This window comes from Lutra lutra, chromosome 5 (assembly GCF_902655055.1).
Source record: "Lutra lutra chromosome 5, mLutLut1.2, whole genome shotgun sequence".
Lineage (NCBI taxonomy): Eukaryota > Metazoa > Chordata > Mammalia > Carnivora > Mustelidae > Lutra > Lutra lutra.
Window position 1 is genome coordinate 69489086 of NC_062282.1, and position 23774 is coordinate 69512859.

Consider the following 23774-nt stretch of genomic DNA (forward strand, 5'->3'; position numbering starts at 1 on the left):
AAAAAAAGAAAAAAAAAAAAAAAAAAAAGAAATGAGAGACAAAGTTTTATTTAAGAAAATTTTCCTAAAAGGTAGTCTTAGTAAAAAATGATTTAACGTTTAAATAGTATGTTGCACTTTTCATAAGTTTGGTTTTCAAGGGTTTGATACACTTCAGCTATCCAATGCACACATTTGTAAATTATAACTTAACTCTTTTACTTTTCAAATTTTTCATGTCTCCTGGTACAGAAGAAACATGAAAATATGCTCCTTGTAAAGTCATGATACCTCAAGATTACATAGTCATAATCATTCTTTTTTTGGAAGTGCAGTCTCACTTTACTTAATTTTGCTTTATTTTTTATACTATGTAGTATTTTAACTTTGGGGAATATTCTTCTATGTATTTTTTTTAAGGTTTTTATTTATTTATTGGATAGACACAGATCACAAGTAGGCAGAGAGGCAGGCAGAGGGAGAGGGGGAAGCGGGCTCCCCACTGAGCAGAGAGCCCAACGTGGGACTCGATCCCAGGTCCCTGAGATCATGACCTGAGCTGAAGGCAGAGGCTTAACCCACTGAGCCACCCAGGCGCCCCTATTCTTCTATGTATTACAGAAAGTAAAAATTATCTGTAATTGTTTATTTGGAATATGTACTATGTGGATTTAAAATTATTCTATACCTCATTCCTTTTGATAGTAAAATAGTAATTCATCTTTTGTTAAACTATGACTACCCTATAGAGTAAAAATTTATGCAAAATAGTTGTAGTTAAAAAGAAGTATTTTAGAATAAATTAACAAAGATTTTTGTTTCTCTAATATAAAACTAACTGGAAGGCAAAAATAGTACAGAAAACATAGTAGGTTGATTTTGTTTATACGAAGATATTATTTTGGAGGCACTGGCTCTGTGTGGGTAAGTAAACAAAATTAACCATATTTTAAAATAAAGATGGAAATTTCTTATGTTTTGGGGGGTACTTTATTGCCTTAACATCATATAGAAAGTTTTGAAAAACTTTTGTCAATCCTTCTCTTCAAGTTTTCATTGATTCTGCTGTGAAAGTGCAGTCTTCACCTAGCTGTGTACTCATTTATGTTACAAGATAGTAAATATGCTCAGTAACCTACATGCAGAAGAATTGATTTAATTATTTTTACTATAGGCGTTTGTGCTGAGTAATGTTGAAGGGGAATTCTTGTAGATGTGCATAGTCTGCGTTAATACAAGTGAAATCTTATATCTTACCATAAACTGATATAAAAGAACAGACAAACCAAGGGATTCCAAATCTTACAAGATGGAACTTCATGATCACAATATTTTCATTAACTTTTCAAAAAACATTTGAATTTAGACTCATACTAGGACATCACTGACTTCACAGTCCATATGAAGAAAATCTTTTCTACCTTTTTCCCTAACAACAGAACTATTTTCTGAAGTTGTGCTGTTTACTTTCTTTTGCTGAACAATTGTATTCAATCTACTTTGTTTTGGAAGTTTAGTTTTTGAGGAGTATTTAAACAGTATTTATTTTAGAGGAGGCAGTTGATAATACAAAGTCTCAGTCTTATTTAAAGGAATGATGGAAAATTTCATTAGCAAGGGACATATTAAACAACATCTTTTAATAAATTCAATAAAGGTAAATATGCAATAAAGTTATAATTTAAGTATTTTAATATTAAGATGTTCTCTGTTTTATGAGATACCTTGTTAGGTCAGTTGGGTCACAGCCAAACTAGGATTCTCCAGTTTGGATTTTAGGTTAGTTCAAATGATGTCCTTTCTATACTTCTGTTCATATTGTATGGAAAAAGGTAATCTATTCTACTGTACATTGGTGTCCTGAGTAAAGGTCAGAGATTTTATATCTGGTCACATAGCAAGCTATGAAATTGATCCTTAACTTTGTTTTCATACTTCTTTTAAAAGAACTATCTGTGATGGAATTATCTTAATATCTTGAATTTCCTTTATCTATACCTTTCACGGATTTCAGGATTCTCTTTGGCTTTTCCTCCCAATAAAAATTCTAGCAGAGTTAAACGCATTGTCCACGATTTTTTAGTTTGAATATATGAAACATTCATGATGGTAAGTTATCTTTTAAATATGATGAACAGACTTGCAGATCTTTTAGGAAGAGACCTGGACAAATATATTAAATTGTATAGACTAGGTAGCTCTTCTTTATTATAAATTATGTTTTATGTAAAACCTAGGAATCTTCTAGAATTCTTTACTGCTCAATGAAAGTGTACTTTGTATATACAATTAAGCATAATTGGGGACGCCTGGGTGGCTCAGTTGGTTAAGCAGCTGCCTTCGGCTCAGGTCATGATCCCAGCGTCCTGGGATCGAGTCCCGCATCGGGCTCCTTGCTCGACGGGGAGCCTGCTTCTCCCTCTGCTTCTGCCTGCCATTCTGTCTGCCTGTGCTCACTCTCTCTCCCTTGCTCTCTCTGACAAATAAATAAATAAAATCTTTAAAAAAAACAAACAATTAAGCATAATTGGGAAAGAGAGAGGGTAAACTTAAACTGGGTTTGAGTTCTGTCGTCTTTTGTAAATTACTTCTTTGAGCCTTGTTTAATTCAGCTGAAATTGGAGATTATAACTGTGTCTACCACATACTTTTTGGAGAAGATTAAGTGAAATGGTGAAATAATCTATGTAGAGTCCTTAATATAATGTTTGGCACAGAATATATTGTCAATAGGTATTAGCTAATATTGTCATGGTTGTTCCTGAATAGATCTTGTAATGTGTTGTATATAACATGGATTCATCCATATTTTACTTCATTTAGTAGCTATTAGTAGTGAGTGGTTTATATCAAAAGAAGCAAACTAAAAATAAGCTGAGTTCTTTTCAGGTAAAGAATCAGAGTTTAAGGTTTTTTGGCAAAGAATGAGAAACCAATATGTTTGGGTATTGTAGAAGTATGGGAAATCCAATATCAGTAGAACTTATCATAAAATATGGAATCTGCGTGTTAAATGATCCATTACAAATATTTGCTTCAGTCTTTGAACACCATATTAATAGTTTATCTTAAGGAGCTAGTGTAAAAAATATTATTTAACAAGTATTTATCCAATACACATATTTAAGGAATCCTAAACAGATCAGACTCTCTATTAAAAAAATGACTGCACGGATTTCTGGATCAGTTGACAGAACAATAGCCCGTTTTTCTGAGTTTCTCTGAAATTTTTAGTAGGAAAGGAGGTTAGTAATGTCTCATTTTGCAGTCATCTTGTATGAATACCCAGGAACTTGCCTCTCAAGTAACTGGAACCTCTTTCTAATGTTGCTCACTGTTTCGGGAAATAATGGATAGCTTTACTTTCTTCCAGGGTAAGGTCCTGATGGTCTGGGACAATATGCCTTGCCTGTGAGCTTTTTGCTTTGTTTCTCTCTCTGTCATCTCCTCCCCTTTTACTTTATTCCTTCTGTATTTAATGATATATAAAATACATTACAAGTGCATTTTGATAGGCACCGCTTTTTATCGAGTTCTCGGTAAATTAACGTGCTTATGACAGGCCAATCCCAAGAGGTCACAGGATGTGTACCCAGATCATACTTAGGACCCAGGAATCGCTTGATATCTTCTAAGTTAAGAGACCTTTGGTTGCTGCTGAGCCTCAGATGGACTGGTTCTCTGTGTGCCTGAGACCAGATTTCGGATACTCCCTTCGCTACGTGGATGTAGAAACATCTAGATTCTAAGGACGTAGGCAGATATTAATAATCAACATGCTTGCTGGGTTACTTCTGTACTCATTTATACCTCAAATTGTATAAGTGAAGATTACTAAATGAAGCATGTTTGTGAAAAATCTATTTTATTCACTCTGTGAGTGTGAGAATTTATTGGCATCTACTGACTTTTTTGTAGAACTCTGTCTTGGCTACTGTTTTCCTAGTTATCTGAGCTACAATCTGGCAGCTTGGGAGGCTGCATATGGCTCTTAAACATTTTGGCTCATAGTGTTTTAAAGTTTTCTGTTTTTGTTTTTTGTTGCCTTTAGCCGAGGCCAGCAGTCTTCAGTCCCCTTCATGTCCTCTTCCAAACACCAAGCTCTCCTCACATGTTTCTTGTACCTGTCTAGCCCAGGTATACCTAAGCGTCCTGAAATTTTGAGCCAGATAACCCACATGTTGAAATTTTTATTAAAGTATTCTCTAGAAAATGAACTAATTTTCTAGCGAGAATGAAATGTGTATTTTAAATACTGTAATTTACAGAATTTTTTTTTTAACTTGGCTGTTAGAATTGTATAACACAGAATATAGTTATACTTTCTTTGTTGTAGGTATGTTTTCAGTAACTAGAAAATCCTCATGGGTAAAAAAAAAAAGAAAGAAAGTTTAAACAGTTCACTTTCAGCATGTGTCTTAGCAGATTTGTAAGTTCTCTTTCTTTGCTTTTTGTTTTAGTACAATCTTTTATATTCAAGCATTAAAGTAGTTTTAATTTCAATGATTCTTTTTCTCCCTGTGAGGGAATTTTACATTTCATCGTCTGAGACTCATCTTTAGAATAGTGTGTATTTATCTTCTTAATGTTTATAGTTAAATGGAGCCAGAGAATATATATATATATCTTTATTTCCTTCAATTAAATGTTGTTTCAAATAAAACATAGCTCTATATTGATAAAAAATATTTCTCAATGGGCTTAAAAAGACATTTCTTATGACTAAACAGATTTTTTATTAGATTCCTTAAAGAGTTAATTTCAAGGCAGAATGCCTTATGTTTAATCTTGGCCCCCTAAAGGCTATAAACACCCTAGAAAATTCCATCATTTTACAAAAGGATATGTTCTGAAAGTGTTTCTCTGGGCTTGTAATACCAGAGAGCTATACCATAAAAATCTTAAGTACATATAACTTTTTCATAACATAACCATTAAGGTTAAAATATCTGTGCCATTCTTAAAGGGCCATTGCACATCCTTCTTAGTATTGTGCTATTACTTAAGGACTTTACTCTTCTGTAATGCTAATTTTGCTCCATCATGAACATGGTTTATGTCCCTAAAGTGTATTAATTATGTATGGAAAAGCATAAGGGGGATTTTGATCTAAAATTCAGTCTTTCAAACTTCTTTTCTCGCTTCTTATTCAGTCACAGTTTAGTTTCTAACTAAAAGCAGTAGCTTCTCACACCTACTCTTGCCACCCCCATTCCGCTTGTCACACGAAATCGTCATGCATTGATTTTAGGCAGTTTCTCTTCCGCCACATTGTTTTCTTCCTTGTACAAAATGAAATTTCATTCCAAGTTGGAAAAGAAACATGGTATGGTTTTTCATATTTTGTAGTCTTAGCTAGTTGATTTTTTGTTGTTAACTGAGACCTTATCACCTGAATGGTGATGACGTATTCTTTTTTTTTTTTTTAAAGATTTTATTTATTTATTTGTCAGAGAGAGAGAGAGAGAGAGTGCACAAGCAGGTGAAGTGTTAGGGAAAGGCATAGAGAGAAGCAGGCTCCCCGCTAAGCAAGGAGCCCAATGTGGGACTCGATCCCAGGACACCGGGATCATGACCTGAGCCGAAGGCAGCGGCTTAACTCACTGAGCCACCCAGGCGCCCGGTGATGACGTATTCTTTACAAGAAGATGATTCCAACAAGTTGTGAAAAATATTAAGTTAAGAAGATGCCCCTACACAGTTTGAAATAAGTTCCAGGATGGCATATAAATACTATTTCAGTTTAAAAACTTTAAATATTCTTTCTCCTTAATTGATCACAAGTATACTAACTTCCTGAAGAAATTCCAAGTCAGTTTTTTCCTTCCACTTGCTTTGCCTTGGTTTCCAAAAACCTATGTTTTGAGAAACATTTACTTTAATCCTTTTTCTACCTACTGAATTAGGGCCCATTGTGCAAAGAAATGTGTTTGGTCATGTAACTAATACGACATTTTACTTTGATTATAGCATGTTTCTTGTTTCGCACAAAGGTGTACATTTTAACGATGGGGTATTTGAGCTAACACAAACTTCAGTAAAATAAAGAAAAATCAGTGTCTTCAGGCATCTGAGTCATTATTTGATATTAGTAAGCAATAAGAAAATCTCAATAAGCTGAACAGCTGGGGGTTTGCAATTCCTCAGAATTCTAACCTTCTTTTCATTTACTATCCTAACTATTAAACAACACTCTAGTTAAGGCTAAACTGTATATAAATTATTTTGAGTTATGACATTTATTTAATATCACCCTGTCTTGCAAAAGTGTTGGACATTTATAGTACAATAAATATGTTATAAATTTCCAGATTAACTAGATCACAACTGTACTAAAAAATCAGCATGCATTGTTTTGGAGCTAATGAATTAAGAAGTGGATTTCTTAATTCCTTGAGATTCTAAAATCTTTACTCACTATTCATAATTTTGAAAGCTGCGTCCTTCATTCTTTACTGTCAGTGGCATTTGAACTTTTCATGATCTCTTTCAGTTTTATTCATTATTTTTAGATCTATTTATTTCTAGAGTACCAGTACCTTAAAGAGAGAGTTTTTAAAATATATACATGTTAATAAAAGTAATATACAATAAAATTAAAATGTTAAGAAGTAATGGAAAAAGAAAATGTAGAAGAAAAGGAAAAATAATCTTAAAAAATATATGTTGGGCTCCCTGTTTTGCTGGCATTAAAGAGAACACTGACCTACCTGGATCCTGACACCTGAAAGAAATCTTTTTCATAGAACAGAGAGGGCTCTGAGGGATCACAAAATTCAGCACCAGTTTTCTGAGTATAATGGCCTGGTTTGCTTCCCTGTTCCTTATGAATCCCCTCAACGTGAACCACGAATGCAACACAGAATGGCAATTCTGCACAAGGAGTTCTACTCGGAGAAACTGCTGTTATGTTTAAGTGCACCATTGTTTGGTGACTTACTTTATTTTAAAATTTAGAATAGCTTTCAGAGAGCCCTTCATGGATATTACTTCTAAGATATTTTATATTTGCTTGGCCAACAGGGAGTTTGAGTTATACATGTTCTCTGGTGGGAATGCAGAGTGCCTCTGTTATGCCATTGGTGAAGGATAGATACATGATTGTGTTTTGCTAATCTTGAGGATGATAGAGACATCAGCTCCAAATGGAGAAATCAAACCAGATCTGAGACCTAATGGCCATCCCACCTGAGGAACACAGAGTCAGGCCCAAGAGAATTCCTAACAGCTTGGCCTAGAATTAGCAGTGAGGTTCTGTAGCTCTTGAGTTGATTATTAGAAATCTCTGTTTTCATTAATTTAATAATTTATCATGTGATCATTATATAAATTATTTAAATATAATTATTAAATTTTTACATGAATATGGATTAGTTTTAAGGTAAAACTGGCATGCACAAATTAAAACATTGAAATATCAACATTTTAACAAAAATATATCTTAATATAATGTTCTATTATATGGAAATACGTTTTATATAAAATAAAGGTATTACACATGGTGAGTATTGTGAAATATGAGAAAAATGCAGTATTAAAATAAAGTCTGCCTTAGAATTCAGTCGTCTCACCTCTTTTGTAGACAGCTGACTTCATTTGCTTAAATACGTTTTTTGAGCACTTTTTATCAGCAGTGAACACACCTAGACCTTCCTCGTCTTCAAGGAGCTCACAGCGAGGAGGAATCTGGCTTCTAATCAGTGTCTTGCTTTCACATCTGATATATATAGATTTGGGTTTCCCATCTTTGTCATCGTTCTAATTTCTTCTTTTTCATTCTAAGTCCTAAAAGCTCCACTTGGGTTCACCAGTGATGCTTGTCTTAGAACTGGGATCACATGATCCTTATTTCTTCCTCTCTAGTTTTTATTGATATTTCCTGAAGTGGAGTAAAATAAAGACATATGTAGTGATTTTATTTCATATTAGTATATTTCATGCCTTTTGTAGAGCACAGATCAGTTGGATTTTGATTTTTAATGAAATCTGGAGCTAGAATACTCGGCTTCAAATCCCAGGTCTGCCACTCGTTAGCTGTAAGGCCCTGGACAGTAATTTAACTTCCCTTTGCCTTTTGATCAATTTATTATAATCACAGTACCACCTCATAGAACAGTTGTGAAGATTCAATGACAATGTATATAACAGCACTCAAAATAATGCCTGGTAGTGTTAAGTATTCTGCAGCTGTTAGCTATTTTCATAGAAGTCGAATGGTATAAAATAGTGCCAACTTTACAGAGCCATTGTGAGGCATAAAAAGGTAAATGTATTAGAAGCCCTTAGAATAATGTTCGACATGTAATAAGTCCTATATAACTCTTAACTAATATTAATGTTTTCCAGTTTACAATGTTCGTATTCTTTTTTCCCTCATGGGAAAGAGATAATGTTGATTGGAAAGGCTTTATTGCAATTGCTTTTTGAAAGATGGGCTTTGCTGTAACAGGGAACGTGCTGATTCAGTATTTCCTGAGCCTGAGTGCTGCATAGTTGAATCCCCTGGGGGACTTGGAAAAAAAATCTGATGCTGGAACCCATCTCTGACCCATTATATCAGAATCTCTTACAGGTGAGTCTTGCCGCATGGGTAATGTTTAAAACTCTTTAGGTGATTCTAATGTTCTGTAGGGTTTAGACCTCTGTATTAACTTTTTTATTACTTTTTTTGCATACAAATATCCAGTCTATTCTTTATTCCTTAAAAATACTTTTTGTTTTGTTTTACTTTGTGGGGACTTCATAGGAAAGTAATCAGCACTCTGCATATCTTTCTATGTTTATTATTAATTTGTTCCAAAGAGTTATTGAGTAGATTTTAAGGCAAATTGAAAGCCATCCCTCAGAAATCTACATTTTCTTATGGCCTGGTTTTCATGGTTCGTGTATTATTCTTTCTATAAAAGAAAAATTAAATATAGATTTTAAAACATTCTTAGAAAAAAAGTACTTTTTAACCCATACAAGGCTTGAGTTTTCATAGCTGTTTTTATGTAATATGTTTGAGTAATACATAGTACTAGAGTTCTTAAAATTGTAGGTGGAATGTTTTCAGTGACTTGATTGCTTTAACACCTGACTGTTGAATTGGAGCTCAAAAGGAAAAATAGATATCATGGTATCTGTTTGATTGCAGAAACAATAACTTATTTAAAAGTTTACATGGGTATATTTGTTTTAAACAGTCATTTCCAACAAATATTCCCATGTCCATGCTATGGTCGACTCTTGTAATGGAGGAAAGAGGCAGGATACCCAGGAGTGTAAGGGAAGATGTCCCTAAGGAGAACAGGAAATGTGGTGCTTCTTCCAAACTGGAAGTTATGCACAGGTATATTGCCAGGTAAGTCAGGATGCATGGGAAAGCAAAGGTGGAAGAAGAGCATGGTGGCAAAGAGTGCGTTTGCTTCCAGCATAGCTGGAGTAGGAGAAATGAGGCTCATAAGCTGTTGGCAGAACTCAGAAAAGGCCTTGTGCAGCACCCTCAGAGGGTTAAGATTATACCTTGTTGATCACTGATTCTTGGAATCACCTGGGGAGATGTCATTGGTTTAGATACTAGAGTCGTGATGGAGCCTTTGCATAGTATTGTTCAAAAATCTTTCTGGGTGATTCTAATGAGTAGTCAGAGTGGAAAACCAGTTCCATAAATAATGAGTAGCCTGAAAGAATTTTTTCATTGGTGCACACTGTGATCACATGATGTAATTAGTGGTTATAGCATGGAAGGATGGAGTGGTGGCTTTTGTCCCTAGAGATAGTGACAAAACACAGGATTAGTCTTGATGAAAGAGTCATAGTGGAAGGAGAGGTAAGGAGATGGCCTTGAGAGCTAGTGAGGAGAGAAAATTAACACAACTAGATGCATGATTACATACAGGGGTGGAATGGTAGAGAGTTTAAGGTAACTGCTTGGTTTTGGATGCAGATGATAGTACTATTCCTTGAGAGAGAATAGAGGTAGAAGGCTAAATATGGGTATTGGTGTGTTTCAGGCATGGGCAGAGTGAGAAAGATTAAGTTCTCTTTTGGATACATTGGGTTTTGTTCATCATTCATTGATTCAACAAATACTTACTGAACAACTAATATTCCTGGCACTTTTCTAGTGGAAAAAAAAATGGACAAAAGTCCTTGCCTTGTTTTTTGGGGGAGGAAGACAGTAAATCAGCAAGGGAAAATCTAAAGAATATAAGATGGTGAATGTGTGATTTTAAATAGGGTGGTTAGGTGAGACTTACTGAGAAGATGATAAGTGAACCATGCTGATATCTGAGGGAGAAGCTTTCCAGTCAGAAGCAGTTGGTGGGCAAGTCAAGAACTCGCCAGAAGGCAGAAGAGAAGGTAGAGTTGAATTAGGGGCCAGGGGAGTAGTAAAATGTAAGATCAGAGAGGAAAAGGGGTAAGAGATGGGGGCAGACAGCATATTATTAGGCTTTGCGGTCCTCTATGAGGACTTCTTAATAGAAAAGTGAGGCCCATAAAGCTCTTGCTTTCCCAGATGAGGCAGGCAGGGGTATAGCTCCATTGTAAGTATTATCAGACTACCTGATATTTAAAAAATATATATATATTTATTTATTTGAGAGAGAGCATGAGTGGGAGAGGCAGAGGGAGGGGAAGAGAGAATCTTACGCTAATCTTGCACTGAGCACATAGCCCTACACTGGGCTTGATCTCAGGACACTGAGATCACAACCTGAGCTGAAACAAGAGTAAGAGACTCAACCAGAGGTGCCATCCAGGTGCCCAAATGCATTTGTTTTAGGCAAGTTTCATTCATGGGTGGAACAGTTACTGTTTAAAATGTAAAAAGAAAAATGATACCATAGCCATAGAATTAAAAAGTTGGTTTAACACAATGAGATATCACCTCATACCAGTCAGAATGGCTAAAATTAACAAGTCAGGAAATGACAGATGCTGGCGAGGATGTGGAGAAAGGGGAACCATCCTACACTGTTGGTGGGAATGCAAGCTGGTGCAACCACTCTGGAAAATAGCATGGAGGTTCCTCAAAAAGTTGAAAATAGAGCTACCCTATGACCCAGCAATTGCACTACTGGGTATTTACCCTAAGGATACAAACGTAGTAATCCGAAGGGGCACATGCACCCGAATGTTTATAGCAGCAATGTCCTCAATAGCCACACTATGGAAAGAACCTAGATGTCCATCAACAGATGAATGGATAAAGAAGAGGTGGTATATATATACAATGGAATACTATGCAGCCGTCAAAAGAAATGAAATCTTGCCATTTGTGACAACGTGGATGGAATTAGAGGGTATTATGCTTAGCGAAATAAGTGAATCGGAGAAAGACAACTATCATATGATCTCCCTGAAATGAGGAAGTGGAGATGCAACGTGGGGCTAGGAAAAGGTTAAATGAAACAAGATGGGATCGGGAGGGAGACAAGCCATAAGAGATCCTTAATGTCACAAAACAAACTGAGGGTGGCCGCGGGGACGGGGGTAGGGAGAGAGTGGTGAGGTTATGGACTTTGGGGAGGGTGTGTACTATGGTGAGTGCTGTGGTGTGTGTAAACCTGGTGATTCACAGACCTGTACCCCTGGGGCTAATAATACATTATGTGTTTATAAAAAAATAAAAATAAATTACAAAAAAAAAAGTTGGTTAAAAATTTAATTTATTAAGATTTTAATAATTTATTTTTTAATTATTTAAAATTTAAGCTTTATTTTATGATTGGAACCAGTAATATTATAAAATGGTTCAAAAACAAAGCATAAGATAGATATTGTTAAAAATCTTTCGATTTCTGTCTTCCTCCTGCCTAGAGAGGCCTTCCTCCTACCAGCTGTCCACTCTTTTTTCCAGAGTTTCTTTTGCATGTCAGACTGTGCATGTATAGTCTGACAGTTATTCCCTAACTCCTTAGTTTGTGTTTTCCACAAGAGGTGGCATATGATACACTTTGCTGTGAATGCTGCTTTTTTCAGTGAAGAATATTTCTTAGAGTTGTTCTTATATTACCTCATTCTCATAATCTCATTCTCATAAAAAAATCCTCATTCTTTTAAAAATTTTTTTAGAGAGGGGGAGGACGGAGATTTGAAATTATTTTTAAAATTGATTAAATATCATACAATATAGAATTAAGTTACAAAGTTTCTATCTGATATGGCTTTTGCTTAGCGTTCAAATCCCTTAAGATGCAGGTCTTCCTTGTGAAACTGGAGTTTCGGATTTATGAACATACAGTCTTTTTTGTATCTTAATTGAATTTTAGGTGCTTCTGCCAGAGGTAGATTTAGAGTTATAGCAGAATAGCCTTCGATGAATTACATAGCATATAAATCCATTATCCTCGATAACCTACCCGTATAGTTCCTTATATTAAGAGTCCTCTGTTTCCTTTATGTTGTTCAAAATTCTGCTTTTCTCATACTTAAATTTTCTCTTCTTTTGGTTTCCCATTTCAATTAAATAACCTTAAAGACTTAGGAAATTGTGGTCAGTCACATGGCAAGAATGTCTGCTGACTTTGGAAAGCCTATGGAAAGTCCCACTGTAATCAATAAACTTTGTTAATCAGCATTTGCTTTTGTGACAGTATATTTTATGGTAGTGTTTGTGAATGTTTACTTTTACTGATTATAAGCATGTAACTGATGATTACTCTTGCTCTTATACACATTTGTTACAATAACATATATTCACTCCAGTAAATTCTGCATATAGATCATCTAATACTTAATTGACTAATTTTAAAAATAACTTGAAAATTCAAATTGATTTGAAGAGCATTTCCAGTATACATAAGTTAGTTTTTTGAAATCTAAGCAATATAATGAATGATAATGTATTAATTGAAGCATAAAATACATACATAATTATGAAATAATTATGATACTTTTATAATAGAGTAAATTACTTGAAGGACACCTTATAAGTGTAAGGGTTTTCATCAGGTCCTTTAAAGCCCTAATTTAGATACATTTTAATTTTTGGTCCTTTTTTCTAGAAAATCAACCTATTTCAAAAATGATACCTTAGCTAACAAGTACAGCCACATCAGCCTAATATGATTGAGACATGGTGAATTTTGATTACACTTTTCTTATAAAACTGAATTTCTGTTTTAAGAGAAAAAAATGCATCATCTTATTTCAATTTTGACACTTTTAACACAAGGCCACATTATTTTGAGTTCCTAAATGCCAGAACCAGCCTGGATAACACCCTCAAACTATCCAAAGCTTGTAAAACTTAAATCTCTTCTGGATTAGACCAAAAAATTCCATTTCTCCAAGTACATCATTTGAAGAATTGCTTAAAACAGTGACAATGAGTGAAATTGATTTTATCAACTTTGACAGATAGTTGCAAAATGTGTCTGGAAATAATGTAAAGCAGATCTGTTCCATTGTTTTCTAGGTTTTATTTTATAGCAGTTATTAGTTGTATAAAGTATGTAAGTAATGATGCTGATAATTACTGATTATGGAAAACATTTTGTTTTTATTTATTTATTTCTTTATTTTAAGATTTTATCCATCTATTTGACAGAGAGAGAGATCACAAGTAGGCAGAGAGAGAAGGGGAAGCAGGCTCCCCGCTGAACAGAAAGCCCGATGTGGGGCTGGATCCCAGGACCCTGAGACCATGACCCGAGCCGAAGGCAGAGGCTAAACCCACTGAGCCACCCAGGTGCCCCCAAAACATTTTTTTTTTTTTTTTTAAAGAACCACTGCTTTCACCTTATTCTTTGTCCAAGAGATTTGTGACTGAAAACAGTATGTGAAAAATATATTTTTAGGAATTTGAGTGGTGAATCCTTTTTTTGGTTTTCCATTTCTTCATACTAGTGTTAAATTTCATTTTACAGGTAAGCCTGGGTGGCTCAGTCATTAAGCATCTGCCTTTGGTTCAGGTCATGATCCCAGGGTCCTGGGATCTAGCCCTGCATCGAGCTCCCCGTTCAGTGGGAAGCCTGCTTCTCCCTCTCGCATTCCCCCTGTTTGTATTCTCTCTCTTGCTGTCTGTCTCTCTCTCTCTGTCAAATAAATAAATAAAATCTTTAAAAAAAACTTTTCATTTTACATGCATAACTCTTTTGGGACATCTAGTTTTCCAGCCAGTTTCTACAGCTCTTAGGTAGGTTGAATAAAGAGTGATGTTAGCGGTATATGATTCTCATGACCAGCGAATATACATTGATTAGTCACAGATTTTAGAATGATGGAGAATTGTGAAATACTTTTCTTGTTAGTACATTTGCTGTACTTTTTTTTTTCTTTTCTTTTTTTTAGAGTAGAATTAATGTGGTGTGGACAAATTAATCTAGATCTGGATGTAATAGATTTTCTTCTATTCAAAAAATTGGTGGATAATGCTGGCATCATTTTGTAGAGTTGTTTTGATCAGATAGTTTTGTTTTCGTTTTTTAGGGTTTTTTTTCTTTATAAGTTTTTATTTAAATTCCAGTTAGTTAACATACAGCGTATTATTAGTTTCAGGTGTAGGATTTAATGATTTATCACTTGCATACAATACCCAGTGCTCATCACAATGCCCTCCTTCATATCATCACCTATTTAGCCCAACCAACTCCCTCCCCTCCGGTAACCCATAGTTTGTTCCCTGTAGTTAAGAGTCCATTTCTTGGTTTTCCTCTCTTTTCTCCCCAATATTCATTTTGGTTTTTAAATTCCACATATGAGTGAAATTATATGATATTTGTTTTTCTCTCACTGACTTATTTTGCATAGCATAATACTTTTTAGCTCTATCCATGTCATTGCAAATGGCAAGATTTTTATTCTTTTTGTGGCTGAGTAATATTCCAGTGTGTGTATATGTGCACACGCACACACTCAGGTGCGTGTGTGCACACCACATCTTCTTTATCCCTTTATCAATTGATGGGCATTTGGGCCGTTTCCATAAATTGGGTAGTGTTAATAATGTTGCTTGGAGTGTGTATCCCTTTGAAATACTATTTTGTATCCTTTGGGTAAATACCTAGTAGCTTAGTTGCTAGATCACAGGGTAGTTGTATTTTTAACTTTTTGAGGAACCTTTACACTGTTCTCTAGAGTTGTTACACCAGTTTGCATTTCTACCGACAGTATAAGAGGATCCCCCTTTCTCTGCTTTGCCAACCCTTGTCTCCCTTTTAGCCCTTCTGACTGGTGTAAGGGGATACCTTCTTTTAGTTTTGATTTGTGTTTCTCTGATGATGCGTAATAGTGGGCCATCTTTTCATGTGTCCGTTGGCTATCTGGATGTCTTCTTTGCAAAGGTGTCTATCCATGTCTTATGCCCATGTTTTAACTGGATTATTTGTTTTTTGGGTATTGAGTTTTGTAAGTTCTTTATATAGTTTGGATACTAATGCTTTATCAGATATGTCATTTGGAGATATGTTCTCCCATTCCATAGGTTGTCTTAGTTTTGTTGATTGTGTCTTTCATTCTGCAGAAGCTTCAGACTTCGATGAAGTCCCAGGATATTTTTGCTTTTGTTTTCCTTGCTTCAGGAGACACACCTATTAAAAAGTTGCTATAGCTGATGTCAGCTGATGTGTACTGCTTATGTTCTTCTCTAGGATTTTTGATGGTTTCCTCTCACATTTAGGTCTTTTATCCATTTTGAATTTCCTTTTCTGTGTGGTATAAGAAAGTGGTCCAATTTCATTTCAGAAAATGTTTTAATATTTTTGAACCATAAAAAATTTTAAAAAGCCCGAGAGCATGTCAAATAATAAATAATAGAATGCTAAATTAATGCAGATTTTACCATTTCTGTTCATTCCTGGTTTTTCAAGTTAACTTCAGTATCATTTCCCTTCTGTCTGAAGAACTTCTTTTACCAATTATTTTAGAGCAGGTCAACTGTTAAGGAATTCTATTCATCTTCCTTCTTCTGAGAATCTCTTTATTTCAACTTCACTCCTGAGGGATATTGATATTTTTATTGGCTATGGTACTGTGGGTCTATGGTTTTTGTTTTTGTTTTTTCTCCTCCAGCACCTTAAAGATGTGATTCTACTTTCTTCTGGTCTCAACAGTGAGACTTCCTTCTCTCCTTCTGATGATAAACCTGAAGTAATTTAAATGTATTACCTTATATTGGATTATTTTGTTTTGGGTATTGAGTTTCATAAGTGCTTTCTATATTTTGGATACTAACCCTTTATCAGGTATGTCATTTGTAAATATCTTTTCCCATTCCTTAGGCTGCCTTTTAGTTTTTTTGATTCTTTCCTTCCTATGCAGAAGCTTTTTATCTTGATGATGTGCCACCAGATCACTTTTGCCTTTGTTTCCCTTGCCTCTGGCAACATGTCCAGTAAGAAATTGCTGCCGCTGAGCTCAGAGATGTTGCTGCCTGTGTTCTCCTCTAGGGTTTTGATGTTTCTGTCTCATATTTAGGTCTTTCATCCATTTTTAATTTATCTTTGTCTATGGTGTAAGAAAGTGGCCCAGTTTCACTCTTTTGCATGTTGCTATTCAGTTTTCCCAAAACGATTGGTTGACAGGACTGTCTTTTTTCCATTGGGTATTCTTTCTTGCTTTGTCAAAGATTAGTTGACCATATACTTGTGTCCATTTCTGGGTTTTCTGTTCCTTTGATCTATGTGTCTGTTTTTGTGCCAGTCGCATACTCTGTTGATGATTACAGCTTTGTCATATGGTTTGAAGTCCAGAATCATGATGCCATTAGCTTTGCTTTCCTTTTTAGATTGCTTTGGCTATTCATGGTCTTTTGTGCTTCCATACAAATTTTTAGGATTGTTTGTTCTAGCTCTGTAAAAAATGCTAGTGGCATTTGATAGGGATTGCATTAAATGTATAGATTAACTTGGGGAACAATATTTGTTCTTCCAATCCATGAGCATGGAATGTACTCCCATTTTTTTGTGTCCTCTTCAGTTTTCCTCGTAAGTGTTCTGTAGTTTTTAAGACAGATCTTTTACCTCTGGTTATGTTTATTCCTAGATATCTTACGGTTTTTGGTACAGTTGTTTATTACTGAAGTTAATTTAATTGAATCTCTGCATCATTTCAACAGTTAAAGTATATAGCCAATGGGAAAATGGAGGCCAGGGTAAGGATTTTGGGGTTGTGTAAAAAGCAGTGTAGACAACTTAGTCAAATGCTGATCTGTAGTTTAGTGGGGTTCTGTACATTTTACTTCATCTCATGAAGAACAAAGACTATGAGGGGAAAGGTCTGAATCAGTCTAGTGTTTATTATATGATGAGAAACTACCCTAAACTTTTTAACCTGAATACATAAAATAAAAATAATAAGTATCAAATTGGTTTATATTGACATATAGCTATTAAAATAACTACTGATCATTAGGTACATACCAAGCACTGTACTGGGTGTTTTAACATATTTTCTGGGCTGTAAGGGGGATTATGTGAGTGAAACTGTCCTTTGCCTTAGGGTGCAAGTGGGCAGCATGCTCAGAGCAGTTCAGTAACTTGTCCAAGTTCACACAGCTAGAGAGCTGTTTGAGTCTTGCTTCGAGCTCTGGTTTATTTGATTCCAAAGACCATATTCTTCTTGTAACATTACATTGACATTCTGCCCAAACACTCAATGAATGACATTTCATTTTTATTTTAAAACTATGTTGTCAGATTGGAATAGACAAGTTCAATTATATTCAATATGGGGAAATTGGAAAGAAAAGAAGTAGGCTGCAAAGGTCAGACAGTAAAGACCCAGGATGGAGAGCTGCTGTCATCAGTTTTAGCATCCCTTCCACATCTTTTCCTGCTAGAGATAGTTTCTTCATCTTTCTGGGAGAGGCCTATAAAGACTGAATGAAAAGAACCAAAAGTGTTAAAGTCCCTCTACTCTGAAGACTGTGTGTTTACAGGAAAAATATCTAACAATAAAGTTTTCATTTTCTGTAGAAACAGAAAATTGTATATTTTACTCTATCTTAGAGCAAGAATAAAAATGCAGGCTGTTCGTTTTATCTAACTTGTTTTTCTTTCAGCTGCTCTGTGTAGGACAAAGTACACATGGGTATATGTATCATGCTAGAATTTCACTTACTGTGCTATATTCTGAGTCCTCATGATTTTATCCTAAAAATATTCTTTGTTCTGTTAATTACGTTAGAGTGAAGATTTTTCCTTTACTTCTCAGAAATGCATACACATAGAGGAGAATTTTCAGAAATAGTTCAGTATTGTTTATTTAAAAAAACTAAAGCTTTGTAGAAACTCACAGTGTTTCAGAGATTTTTAATACAACTGTTTGTAATTATTAGTTCCTAGAAGTGCCTTTTACCTGAACTTATAATGTTAATAAATTCTTGTGAAAATTCCTGCAGATAAATGGGTGTATCACCATCTTCTTTAGAATTGTCATAGTAAGCAGGCTTGTGTGGAGTGCCAGCTGTATGCTTAGCTCTTGATAGAATATGAAAAACAAAGATGGTGCTTTAATAGCTTTAGAATGGTACTGTTATTTCTAGAGTTTAAACAAAATGAAAAGTCGTACAGTAGAAATATTGGAACAGCAGCCTGTCTGAACAAATGTATTTCAAGCACTTAACCAATATAAGATCACATGTATTGTTCCAAGCATGTAAACTTCTCCCGAAGAAATGAGAAGTAGCTAGGAAAAAGGATAGATAAATGAGAATATAAGTAATTAGGAAGTGAGCATGGTACTGATGAATCTTCATCCTCACTATAGTGGTTTCTTTCTTTTTTCTTTTTTTTTTTTAAAGATTTTATTTATTTATTTGACAGAGAGAAATCACAAGTAGGCAGAGAGGCAGGCAGAGAGAGAGGAGGAAGCAGGCTCCCTGCTGAGCAGAAAGCCCGATGTGGGGCTTGAACCCAGGACCTGGGATCATGACCTGAGCCGAAGGCAGCGGCTTAACCCACTGAGCCACCCAGGCGCCCCTCTTTTTTCTTTTTTTAAAAATTATTTTTATTAACATATAATGTATTATTTGCTTCAGGGTACAAGTCTGTGAATCATCAGGCTTACACATTTCATAGCACGCACCATAGCACATACCCTCCTCAATGTCCATAACCCAATCAGTCTACTACCCCCCACCATCCTCAGTTTGTTTTGTGAGATTAAGAGTCTCTTATGGTTAGTCTCCCTCCTGATCCCATCTTGTTTCATTTTTTCTCACTATAGTGGTTTTAAAGGGAGCCATCTCTGGGGTTCTGAAATTTGGCAGGAAAGCTTCACGGAGTAGTTGATCTTAACTTTGAATAGTAGGTAGGTCAGTTTTCCAAGCATAGAGAAGAGATGAGCCAAGATGGTTCATGTCCCCTGAGAGCATGGTTGTTAGGATAGCTGATTCTCCTAGGTCAGAACTGTAGAAGAGGGAGTCACAGCACCAGGAGAGGAGATGGGACATTTTACTATCATAGGGCTGACTATGTCAGTGACTACCAAAGAGCCACACTGTTGGCAGAAAGCCGACCAAAGATACAGGCAAGAGATGATAGATGAACCCTTGGAAAGAATGAGTGAGAATCCTTTTTCACCACTGAGATTTGAGGATCCTTCTAGGCTCCCAGTTAAAATAAGGTTTTGAAATTCTAGCAACCGGGAGGCCACTAGGTTAACTTAATCTCTTTGAAAACTGCTTTATTCAACTTCTTATCCATTGTGCCTCATTCTTTTCAATCCAGTTCATCTTAAATTGCCTCTATCTCAGCCTCCCTGATCTTATCATAACCCTCTATTAGCAACATTTGTAGGCTCACATATGCTAACTGAAAAAAATTTTTTTTCATTTTGAAAAATCCACTGAAAACATCTCCTGTTTAGTACAGCTTTATAAATAATTTAAAACATGTATATTTGGGGCGCCTGGGTGGCTCAGTGGGTTAAGCCTCTGCCTTTGGCTCAGGTCATGATCTCAGGGTCCTGGGATCGAGCCCCGCATCGGGCTCTCTGCTCGGCAGGGAGCCTGCTTCCTCCTCTCTCTCTCTACCTGCTTCTCTGCCTGCTTGTGATCTCTCTCTGTCAAATAAATAAATAAAAAAAATCTTAAAAAAAAAAACATGTATATTTGTGGTGTGTCTGGGTGGTTCAGTCGGTTAAGTGTCCAAATCTTGATTTTTACCTTAGTGTCATGATCTCAGGGTTGTGAGATTGAACCCCATTTGGGGAGTTGGGGGTGTGGGGTGCAGGGGTGTATGCTTGAGATTCTCTGTCTCCCTCTGCCCCTCTTCGCACTAGCTCTCTCTCTCTCTCTAAAAAAACAAATCTTTAAAACAATGTATATTTCTGAGAAATGTATCTAGCCTAGGATTGTGGCTGTATTCTTATTAACACTGTTGTACAACCATTTGTACCTATGGACAAATTGACTACTTGCTTTATGGGTTTCAACTGATTGGCAGAACTGATTTCTTCCAGCATAGTTGTAAATCCTGTAAATTAAGGCTCTTTAGAAAAAGACACTCATTATTTGCTCTCCCACGTTCTAAGTAAATCAGTAAGGGCTTAATAAATTACACCTGGGATTTTAATATTTGTATGTTAAAAAAAATTTTTTTTTAACTTTTCTATCAGGAAACAAATAATTTACCAGCTTAACGAAATAGGTATTTGGGAAGGTATGTATAAAACCATTTATGAGTTATTGTGTCACATAAGAATGTATTTGGTAAAAAAACAAAACAACAACAACAAAACCACACAGCAGAAAATTTGGCCACAGCGGCTTTTGTTTTCCAAAAGTGTAGGTGAGTAGGTAGGTCATGACTAAGTAGATGCTGAATGATATCATCATGGTCCCAGGCTTTTACTGTCTTTCTTGCTCTGCCTTTGCTTAGAATGATAGCTTCTGTCCACATGCTTATAGATTTCAGGCGCTTTTAAGGATCTAATGCTACTTCCAGGTAGGAAGAGGAAAGGCTTTCTATTGGCATGAGTTTAACCCTTTCTTCTGGAAGAGAAGTCCTCCCCATGGACTTCTGCCTACATGTCCTGTACATGTACATGACATGGAAATTGTGTCATATGGCCACTTGTGGCTGCAAGAGGGATGGGTAAATTGGTACTTTTAGCTTCCATAATAGGAAAAAAGCCAAGGAGAAGGGGCTTGGGAATAGGTGTTAATAAAACTAACCTACTGTATTAGAAATCTCTAGACAAACCAATAGAATGTATGGCTAGCTGCTTATCTATCTATCTACCTATCTATCTGGAGATAGAGATATTTTAAGGAATTGGTTCACATGATTGGGTGGGTGGGTGAGGGTGCTGGCAAGTCTAAAGTCTGCAGGGAAAGCTGGCAGCCTGGAAATTCTGGCAGGAATTGGTGTTGCTACTCAAATCTAAAAGCAGTCTGGAGGCAGAATTACTAATATTGGTTTAAACAAGGGAAAGTCCTTTTTTTAAATTAACATATAATGTATTATTTGCTTCAGGGGTACACGTCTGTGAATCATCAATCAGTCTTACAGAATTCACAGCACTCACTATAGCACATACCTCCCCAGTGTCCTTAACCCAGCAACCCTCAGTTTGTTTCATGAGATTAAGAGTGTCTTGTGGTTTGTCTCCCTCCCAATCCTGTCTTGTTTCATTTTGGGCAAGTCTCTTTTAAGAAAAAAATTTTGAGTCTTACTTCATTCTAAGGTGGTAAATGACTTATAGCATTTTAATCAAAAAGATTACTTTTACCTAAATGAACCAGAGAATGTTAGGAGGGATAGGGGAATCCTGACTGGCTGGGAAATAGGGAGACCTAGGTTTTTATATTATTCTGGCCATCAGCTAGTTCATCACCTTGCCTTTCTGAACCATGTATAAAAGAACACCTAGTAATAGATCCCCCTACCTTTCCTACTGGATTGTGAGACTTACATGAGATGCTGGATCTAAAAAAGGCTTTATGAACCATAGAGTGATAAAATATGTGAGGATAAACTAGAATATAAAGGTAAGTGTCTTGTAATAACCTCCTCTGTGCTTGCAAGACTGCATGGCTGATGAGCTGTCAACTGACGGTTAGAGCTGGAAGCAGAGTCAGAAATGATCTGGTCCTCACACGTAGAGGATAAGCTTTAGTCTAGAGAGCCTCAAAGGAACATCTGTCCCATGAAAGTGTGATTCTATGGAAAGCAATAGGAGGGCTGTTCCCTGGCTGAATGAGGAATGTTTTGAAATTCACATCAGGCTGTTAGGGTTGGTCAGCAGGACAGCTGTTTCCATCCGTGTTTGTTGTACCATCTCCTTTGGATTTATGGAGCAGTTGTTCAATTAATAGTGGGAGAATATAATTTAAGAAATGCTTCATATTAAGAATAAGCTTCTACATGTAAATAGTTACTTCAAAAAACTAAAGAAGGAAGTAACAGGAGTTTACCTAGTTTGATATGTGTTAAGAATAGCTTTTAAATAATCCCAATTGATTTTTTAAAAATTTTACTTGTAGGGAGAATAAGTGAGCACAACTAAAAGTCATTGATAATTTCTTAATTCATTCAGTCATCATTCCAAGAACATAAAAACCAGCTGAAATTCTATAGAGTTGATATTAAATACACCTGTGGAATAGGATTTACATAACCCTAACTGTATTTACCATTAACTTCTGACTTCTTTGGAATAATAATTTGAATGTGTTTATACAGGGTGTCAACTTCTTAATTATAAAATTTAGGAGGTAATCTAGTGATTTAATTCCTTTCAAAAATACTGATTTTGAAACTCCTCAACACTAGCGATTAGTACTTTTTCTTGATGTTCATGTGAAATGGATACTTAAGATTTCAGTTTGTCTTCAAGTTTTCAGTGTTGGTTACAATTATCTGTCTTTTGTCCTAGCAGTTTTACTTTCTGTCATTTACTATAAGGAACATAGAAATCATTAGATTTGTATGTAATGTTTGGTATGTGAGATAACTTAATCAGTAGAGAAAATGGTTAAAGTACTGTGCACCCATATAACAGATTTATAGTCACTAAAAATGATTTGCTACATTTCCAATGTGAAATAAAAAAGTACTTAGGATGTAATGTGAAAGAATGAGATAAAAATGCAATGTAAATCATTACCTCAATTCAATACATAAATTATATATTGCAATATAATTAGGACTTTGGGGATACCACATTGCTCTCTTATTATTGGTAAGAATATGTAAGAATATGGTAAGAATATTTAAGAATATGTGAAATACTGTGAGTCTTCTGTTTAATGAAATTGAGAATGCTTTTTTATGTGGGGGAATGAGCAAGACAGACATGGTGGGTGTATTTCCAGGAGATGGACATGTGGTCAACATAGAATAATTTATTTGAATTTTATGTGGTAGGCACTGTCATATGTTGTTTAGTAAAGTTTCATGATTACCATAGCCTTATAAGAAGATAACCGAAGTACCAGTATGTGGAAAATTTTAGAGGAGAGGAGTAACTGGATTTGTAATGGAGGTGGGAAACTTCTTTTTTTTTTTTTTTAAGATTTATTTATTTATTTGACAGAGAGATCACAAGTAGGCAGAGAGGCAGGCAGAGAGAGAGGGGGAAGCAGGCTCCCCGCTGAGCAGAGAGCCCGTAGGTGGTGGGGGGTGCTCCATGGGGATGGGAAACTTTTAATTGTCATTCAGGATAGGTTGTTCATTAGTAGTTGGGTGTGAAAAGGGCTCGGAATTGGTTCTTAGAGAACATACAATTAAACTTAGATATCTTGATTTTTTTTTTCAAAATATAATAACCAACATCTTTTTATTTCCAATAGAGGTCTAATATGAGGAACACAGGAGAGAAGAGAAGCGTTGGAGAAACAATTGCTCTAGAGAGGTTTAGCT

The 23774-nt window shown here is 35.6% G+C and overlaps 1 protein-coding gene across 1 annotated transcript in view; it reads left to right on the forward strand.

The window, feature by feature from the left end:
* The window catches only part of CHSY3 (chondroitin sulfate synthase 3), a 291731-nt gene that overhangs the window by 5174 nt on the left and 262783 nt on the right, over positions 1–23774 (forward strand). The window lies entirely within an intron of this gene.